Below are 9,179 nucleotides of genomic sequence, written 5' to 3'. Positions count from 1 at the left end.
TCAGGTAGTAGTATTTTAATCAAATATTTTAACTATAGATTCCAAAGCTGTGCAACAAAATGAAGTATATAACATAGTTTTCAAGAGGTCCTGCAAAAATGAAAAATGTTGGTGCTTCTCAAAGTAATCTTGACTTTATTATGGATATCACTTTAACCTGTAAATCTGGAAAATGTGCAGCCACTGGGTTACAGCACACATTTCTGATTAGACAAGATGCTTCACCACTGTAAATGATCCTGTTGGTGAGTGAGAAATTGTTAAAATGGTAGGCAGGAACGAGTATCTGGGTGTATAATAATGCTGTTTAAAAAAAAGAATGAACGTTGGCTATTAATAAGGAGGTACCCTAATCCACCTGTTGATTTCTATTTTTAACGTTCCTGATTAAAATTCTCAGTCCATTCAACTCAAATTCATCAAGCGCAAAACAGTAGGACTTTTTTTTATGAGTTTGATAGAAGTAGTAACTGATGTGCTAACAGAACATGAATGAATAGTTAACATGTTTGCTAATCTTTCATTTGGATTAGTATAGTTCTCTTACTGCACATTAAAAAAATTAGCACATACAGTTTGAATAGTTCGGAGAAAGCTCTCACTCTACATTTCTGAAAAATTTGTTATATTACTGCAGCCAAATCATGTTTTTTTGGACCACTCACCCTATGATTACATCTTTATTGAATTCACAAGGATATGAAACAAGGGAGAGTTAATACACATATACACTCCGTAATGTCTGCACTAAAGTCCTAATTGACAAAAGGCATTTTAGAGTACGTGAAGTAGTATTGTAGTAGTGCTACTTCACATACTACAAAATCCAAACCTAAGACCAGAGAGCTCCACCTCTGCCAGTCCTGTTTCTTCTGTGCAGAGATCTCACATTTACTTTGCATAAATGGATTTACATGCACTTGAAATTAGCCCTATTTCGGGATGAAAGAAAGGCGGATACACTGCAAAATGGTAGGGTGCTGTGAGAGAGTTTTGACTACAGGGAAAAAGAACTCCCTACAGGTAAACAAAAATAACAAAAGTTAAACTTTGACAGCGAGTTTATGAATTTTGTTTCCACATTCATAAATATGTATGTGCTCTATTTATGTAGGCGTAACTCTTTACATGTCTAAGTACAAGGGGTAGAAGAAGCACACTGCCGCTCATCTCCGCAGTTCACCCCCTTGCACTCTGGTAAATGCAGTACCCTTACTTTAGTGTTGCTGTAGTTTTTCACCAAAGTTGGTGCAGGTAGTGCTGTTATCTCTAGACACGTTTCTGGGTTTAGCCCTTCATCAGTAGAGAGCCACAGTACTAGAGAGCAGAGAAAGGTCATCTAGGGTTGCTGAAATGCTGCACATGTCTTCACAGGTCACAGTACCACTCCAAAGGCACACAGGTGCGTCCCAGGTGAGCTTGTCCGCTTGTTGGCCTAAAGGAGCATTTAAATACAAGGGGGGAGTACACTGCCTCTCATCCCAGCACAGGTCACACAACTAGGTACCACTGGGAAGCTGGAACAGTCTCCACTTCCCAGGAGTACTTCTAGATTTTTTGAAAATTCAAGGAAAGCCACAAATGTGCATGCACCCTAGACTAGACATAAGCCTGCAAGTGCATATGGCCTAAATCTTTCTGCTCAGTTGATAATTAGGTAAACTATGCATCATTTCAGTTATAGACAAACTGCAGCTTCCCTCATCTAGTTCCGCTCATCTTGACCATTTAAGCTCTTCTTTGCCGTTCTTGCACCAAAGCTGCTTTCTATAGGTTGTCCTTTCAGTCACGGCAATAAACTGTTTTGTGAGGGTGATGGTGATGTAAAAAGATGTTAAAAAGAGGCACACTGGTCAAACAGATACACTGGTCTGACCTAGCCTTTGAACTTCTGCAATTGTCATATTGCTAGCTCTTGTACTCCAAACCACACACTTTGGGTTTTCTATGTCTGCCCTATTCTAAATGAGCTGACTTCATAATCTTTACATTCCCCAAACTACTCTTCTAGTGCCTTTTTAACTCTTCCTGTATTTGGCTGCCTACCATTGCCAAACATATCCAGAAACACCAGAGATCCATTTCCTTTGTAATTCATCTTGTAATCCCAGGCTTGAACTCTCAACACTCCCACTCAAACATCAAATCCTTCCAGTCCGAGAATGTATCTACTGCTGCCAATCACAGACAGAATGAAAGCTCCTAGAAAAATTTGCAAAACTGTTCATTTACCTGAGCAAAGTCACTTCTTGTTGGGGAGTACAAATTATCTCAAAGAATAAAACCATGTCCTAAGTAGGAAAGGTTTTTGTGATCTTGAAGGGAGAAAGCTTCCAAGGGTAGGAAAATAAGTTTTTGAAGCTACCACTTAACAACTGCATTTACTGACAATTTTCAAATCACTCTCGTGATCTTTGCTTATGTTCAAACGTCTATTCTGTTTTGGAAATTGGCGATAACATGAAATGACAATGATGTATCCAATGTCTTGACTATTCGTTCTATGTAAGGAACTTCTTTGCTTCCTTTGACTGAAAACAATTTACCAAAATAGATACATGGTTACAGTTAATCTTCTTGATGAGCACATCATACTTTCACTTTCAATTCAAATGTATACCGCATTATCAAGTTCAATGACGGTTTTGTTTTCTGTTGCCAATGTGAATTTAATGGTAATTGACCAAGCCAAATACTGAATTCCACTAATTTGATTTTGTTGGTTGTCCATACAAAAATGTATTATTATCTAATTATTGTATGTGAAACTAACGTAGTGGCATAGTTCTAAGTTGCCAATATTAACATTGTTCCAAATTATCCATAAATAAATAAACTGTATTAGACGCCATGATTGAATCCGAGGCTATTCCACGGACTTTTCAAAAAAAGTTGTTAAAAAAATCTAAAATTATTTTAATTCAAAGCTTGGTCTACTCTAATTACTAAACAATCAAAGTGAACTTGGTGTCGCCAATGCTAGTAATTACTTCACAACATATATACTTTCTGGTTGTTACTGTTTGTAATGTGACTTTTCACATCAAGTGTGATACAAATCAGTAACAATGCTCACAGGCAATTGAGGGAAAGGTTACATGGCAACATTCGCTGCATATTTCCAAACCTTTCATAAAGTTATATTGAAATGTAAAGATAATGAAATAAATTGACTTAAATTTGAATGTTTGCCCCAACGCCTCAATGAGGAATAGAGGCAGGGATTGGTAGAAGCAAAGAGTGCATTGTTGCAATTGCAGTCCATTAAAACATCATGTCCAACTTTACTACGTATATAATCCCATAAACAATGACTGACATGACAGCAAAACTGATGCTGATCATGTTTGTAAGGAAGGCATGACAACAGCATTGATGTTCTTATTTATAAGAAAGAGAAATCTGGAAAAGAATTGCTTTTACTATCAACCTGTCTTGCTACTGAATAATGTCATGAAGGCATTAGCCAAATTACCATCCAACAGACTAATCCCACTGATTACCAATTTTGTCCACTCTGACCAATCAGGATTCACACCCTATGAGTACATTAGACTTAACCCGAGAAGTCTGTATAAAAACGGAGCATTTGGTGAAAGAGTAGAGGAAACAGTTGTCTTGACATTGCTTGATCAAATTAAGGAGTTTAACTCAGTAAAAGGCCTGGGATCTCTGCATTTCCGTCTATGGCATCCTCGACGATGAATCTCTACATCTCAGCTCTGTGCTCATCAGAGCCAATGCATTGGAGCCAATGCATTGTAGCTGCTGCGCCAATCAGGAGTGCGCATTACCCCTTTGACGTGGATTGATACCAATGGCTTGATTCGACTGCATCCCACATATTCAACGTTCACGCAGCCAGGATCAAGGTACTTTTGTTCAGTGGGCGTCACTGGGTCCCTGTATCCGGCCCACACTCCATCGCGGTTGGCCTGAACTTTTGACTTTGTCCTGGTCCGTCGTGACCAGATATCCCAAGTAAGTGCTTATTGATCTTAAGAGCTAATTACAGTTTATTCTTTAAATATACATAACTCAAGTTCAACTTATTGGATTTTTGTTATTTTGGTCTTGTTTTATTTATTAAACTAAATTCTACTTTTTTAACCTGGTGTGGAATCTTCTTGTCTGGTGTTTTCACCATTTTACTGTTTGAAGCGTTACACAAATACTTTACACATTGTCTCTAAGTTAAGTCTGACTGTTCTTTGCCAAGCTACCAGAGGGTGAACACAGGTTAATTTAGGGTTTGTCCACTTAGGAACAGTCCAGCCCGAACTGCCAGGCCAGGTCCTCCCTGGACTGGAAACAAGCATCCTAGGACCGGTTTCTGGCTTTCAGCCCCCATCAGCCAGGATAGCTTGACTCCAGTGACATGGAGAGCACGGGACCCACATCTGGGCATACCCGTCCCACTTGGGGTGACAAATACAAATAGAGCATTTGATGGACAGAATGCAGAACAATGTCATACATTCACCCCAGTACAGAGATCTGGGCCTAGATCCATTGTTTTTTTGCTCACCATGCCATTCCAGTTTGGCATGGTGGACTGTTCAGGCAGGACTGTTCCTATGATGCACAGGGTCAAGACTGATTTGCATATAGCTGGGTCCAAAGTGGGGTGGCGTAGTGAGCAGAAGAGCAATGGATTTAACCCAGATCTCTTGACTGGGGGTGAATGTATGATTTATTCAGCATTCCTTCCATCATTTGTTTGTGTATCACTTTTCGCCCTAAGAGGGATGAGTATGCCCAGAAGTGGACCCCTTGCTCACTTTGTCACTGGATTGAAGCTAGTCTGGCTGATGAAGATTAATACCCAGAAACCGGTCCCAGGATGCTTGTTTCCGGTCCATGGAGGACCTGGCTTGGCAGTTCGGGCTGGACTGTTCCTATAAGCCACAGGGTCCAGAGTGATTTGCATATAGCTGGGTCCAAACTGGGGTGGTGTAGTGAGCCGAAGAGCGATCAATTTAATCCAGATCTCTTGACTGGGGGTGAATGTATGATTTATTCTGCATTCCGTCCATTATTTGTTTGCATATCAGGTAGCAGTACCTAGAATGAAAGTCTCCTAACAATCCACACGCTTAGTGAGCCCTGAATTACTAAAACCACAATATCCCCGGCATATAGGAGACACAATATAATAGGTGTAGCTGTCAAAAGTCAGACAAACTAGTTTTGCCAGGTTGTCATAATAAACTAATGCAACACCATTAAATTACGAAAGATGGTAACATCTTACAATGCCATTCATTGAGGGCCTGATTTAGATCTCGGGTTACTCTGTCACAATGGTGACGGATATCCTGTCCACCAAAATATAAATCCCATTATATCCGAAGGGATTTATATTTCGGCGGGCGAGATATCCAGCTCCACTGTGACGGAGTATCCCATCCACCGAGATCAAAATCAGGCTGTAAGACATGAAATGATTCACTGTTAACCTTGTCATTGTAAAAAAAACATTTGAAAATTTAATGAATTGTGTGCATGAGTCTTTTTACTGATTTTACACATACTGGAAAGCAACAAATGTTCCTTCACCCTACATTTGTCAAGCTAAAACCCCAAGCTCCAAGAATGCTTAAACTGCTATTTCAGAAATTGATAAAAGGCTGATTCTAGGGCCCTTGTGAGCCGACTGCAGGTCCTGGGTGTCCCCAACACTAAACAGGGCTATTGCAGTGAGTCTGCGAGCAACACAAGCTAGATATGCAAATGTAAACCCCATTTTCGGGGCTTATTGGACAATATTCTTTCTTTGGCCTCACAGGTCTTACTCCTACCCAAGTCTATGTCATTTAAAGTGCAGCCTCATACCTCGAAAGAAAGTCATTTGTACCCCTTTTTCTAATTTGCTTTGCAAATATGGGTGCTCCTTTCTGATTAGCTACTTGAGTGGGATCAAATTGGGGGCAGAGGGTGAGCCCATCAGTCCTGTGGCTACTGCCAGCTCCTCACACCTGAACTTAGTTCCTGTGTGCTGGCTCCTCTCTTTCCTCTTAGGTGGGAGCCAGGACATTGACACTCACCGCAACTGGGAGGTAGGCGCCCTTCTCTGGATATAGGTATGAGGGGATAGAGAATTAGCTAACACCGCCCTTGGCTCTGGCCCTTCCTGGGAACCATAATTAGGAGCATGGTGGCGCTCCCTGTTTTTTCAGTCCCCGGCCACTATTGGCCTCCAGGGACATGATACAATAGTCAAGGGCAGCGACATGGAGTTTTCTGGTAGTTTGGTTGTGTTGGTCCCTAGGGAGATGGGGACATCAGGGGACAGTTTATTGAAAATAAGGTGAGGCTCCACGAGGCCCTCCAGGCCATATTTTTCCTCAGAAGTCCCTGGGGAGAGGGAGTCCCAGGGACATTTAATAGGAAATAAGAAATGATGCCATGCATGCTATATCCCAGCTAATAGACCCTGGGGATCAAACTTCTCCTCTGCATTTCTCTGGCAATTTGGGTCTGAATTCAGCGGTCATGGGCCTCTGTTTTCTCCTTGTGGTGGCCTCTAACTGCCAGTGGGGTTCTTTCTGGAGCTCCTGTCCTGTAAAACGTTTGCATTTCTTGTCCTGATTTTCTTGACTGCTCTCTGTCCAATGAAAGAGAGCTCAGATCCTGACTTCTGTCCATTAGCTCAGGACCTGTCCTTTCTCTGGTACCTGGTGTCACTTCCAGCCATACCCTGCAGCCCTTAAGGAGGAATATCCTACCTGCTTGCACTCTTCAGGTCCCAAGGCATCCTTTGGCCACTTGCATGGCATCCTTGTGGTGACAGAAATCAGGGGGCTGCCCTTTGACGAGGGCTACCTGTGTGCAGGCCCGGTCCTCAGATGTTGCAGGAAACCTTTCTCTTCCAGGGTCCCCTAGCAGGTCCATTGCTCAACCGCCCCTTCTAAGTGTGTTGGGGACAAGTGCCACTGTCCCTGGAGAGCTGAATCCACATTCCATCCAGTCCACATCCAGTCTGTTCTAGCATCCCAGGGTGGGTCCAGTCTACTTCAGGGTCCTGTGAAATGAATCTTCTCTCTCCATCTTTTCACCTCCTCTGTGTGGAGGTTTGAGGTGGGGATAGAAAGCTCCTCCTCTGCCCAGTCCTAAGATGACACATTATTATCACTCCACTACAGTCTCAACTCTACTGCACTGCCTTTCCAGACATTTCAATATGGCAGCTTGAAGTTGTATGTAAAAGACCTCTCTGAGACCTTGAAACCTTGTCCCTAATTGCCACAGCTGCATGGTCTGTTTCCCCTAAAACTTCAGAGGGGGGCGCCTCCTGTGATTAGCTCCAGAGGTTTTGCCTTCTCCCCTTTGTTCTCTTTGAGATGAAAATTCTCTTCAGGATCCAGTGCAGAAAGTAATTAGCACATTCAGAATATGCCTCCACTCTTTCCTCTGCCAGGTGAAGGGCTTATCCCTGTCAAATAGAGCTATTGTGTGTGGAAGCCGTTGATCATGCTGACCAGAAGAGTATAACTTGCCCAAGCAGGGTGAACAGAAGGCAGAAATATAATTATAAGCTGGGTCAGAGATTTTTTATCAATCTTCAAGTGCCAGAACGAGTGCAGACATGACGAAACTAACATTAAATCTGCACTGGAGATCCCTGTTTCTCATGAGATTGATGTGCCACCCTCCTCTCTAGATCTAACTATTGCATAGTTGTACTTTGGTATTGATTTCACCCAGAATGTACAAAACAGTAAAGCACTAAAGACTTACACTATGAATGCCCACTCATACAATAAGGCCTGCACAGGTCAGCACCAATCCATAAAGGATACCTTTTGAGACACACTACCGGTGTGCAGATAATTAGCTCAAGTGGACGGTAGTTTTACTTGACCAGCCCACACAAGCGTGCACACATGTGTGCACACAGGTTTACATGCAGCCAAGCCAGAGGCGAGCACATCCTTGTTTTAAATTGCAGACACTGGCAGCTAGCACTACCATTTCATTTTAAGAGAGCTAATTAGTTAGGCTAACTCATGCCAGAAGTCCAGAAACAGGGTAGTCCAAAAAGAAATACTCCAGGGGGATAAATGGACCAGCACCCATTTTCCTATACTTTGTACAACGTAAATGTTATAAAAATGTTTTTTTTCCAAGTTGGATTCCTATTGATTTTAATGATGCCAAACACCTTTTCATACAATGAAGAAAATGTATGGTATTCAGGAAATATATTACTTTCTTACATCATAATAGAGCATAGGTTTTCTACATTGTACTGGAATTATGGCAGTGGTAGAGCAAAATATGCTTTTGCTCATTAATTGAGCCATACTAACTCCATTGTCAAATCAATCATACCATCCTTGATCATTCAGTGGTCATACATATTTTGAAAGAGACATTTGAACTTAAGTTGGTTCCTCTCTCAAAACGTTTTAAAGAAAAGTAGAGATAGTAGTATGCACATTTGCCTGACAGGATTAGCTTTTTTTTAAATGAAACTCCACTATCTCTTGTGGTTTTCTTTTTCAATACCTTGATAACTCAAATTGAGTTTCCTTGAAATTCAAAGAGTGTTGCTCTCTCCTTAAGTACAAACAAGTCTTTTATTTGTAACTTCCCTTAACTAACCAGTTAATATCCCCTTAGTGATATTAACCGCCGCAATACGTTCCTTATCAGAATGATACTTGGTGGACATGATTTGACATTACCAGAACATCTGAAAACCTACAGGCTTTAGAACACACCATTGCTATAGTCCGTCAAAAGGTTTGTTTTAGCTTCTAGTAAGAAGCAACACAACTTCATACATAAAAAAGATATCATGTATCCACAATACAATTATAAATATGACACATTAACACCATTTGCAGGAGCCACAAATGATTTTGTCAACAAAACAATCATGAATCACTAAAAAAAACAAAGGACATACATAGGGTCTTCTATAGAAGAGTGCTTATAAGAGCTTAAATATGTTTTTGATAAACAATTTGCAGTCCTGGTATAAGCTTGGTCATTACTGCTCCCAGTCTTGAATCTCCAGGCTTATAGTTTTCTTTTGCACAGAAAGCTCTTATAATTTTCGTTAGCACAACATAACAAATATCAGAAAAAAAGTTTGTTTAAAATCCAAAATTGCTCTGAGCTATTGCTACCAAGATTCCTTTTACATAAACTTTTTTTTTAATCTGTTTCAA

This window comes from Lissotriton helveticus, chromosome 2_1 (assembly GCF_964261635.1).
Source record: "Lissotriton helveticus chromosome 2_1, aLisHel1.1, whole genome shotgun sequence".
Taxonomy (NCBI): domain Eukaryota; kingdom Metazoa; phylum Chordata; class Amphibia; order Caudata; family Salamandridae; genus Lissotriton; species Lissotriton helveticus.
Note: the sequence above shows the minus strand (reverse complement) of the source record.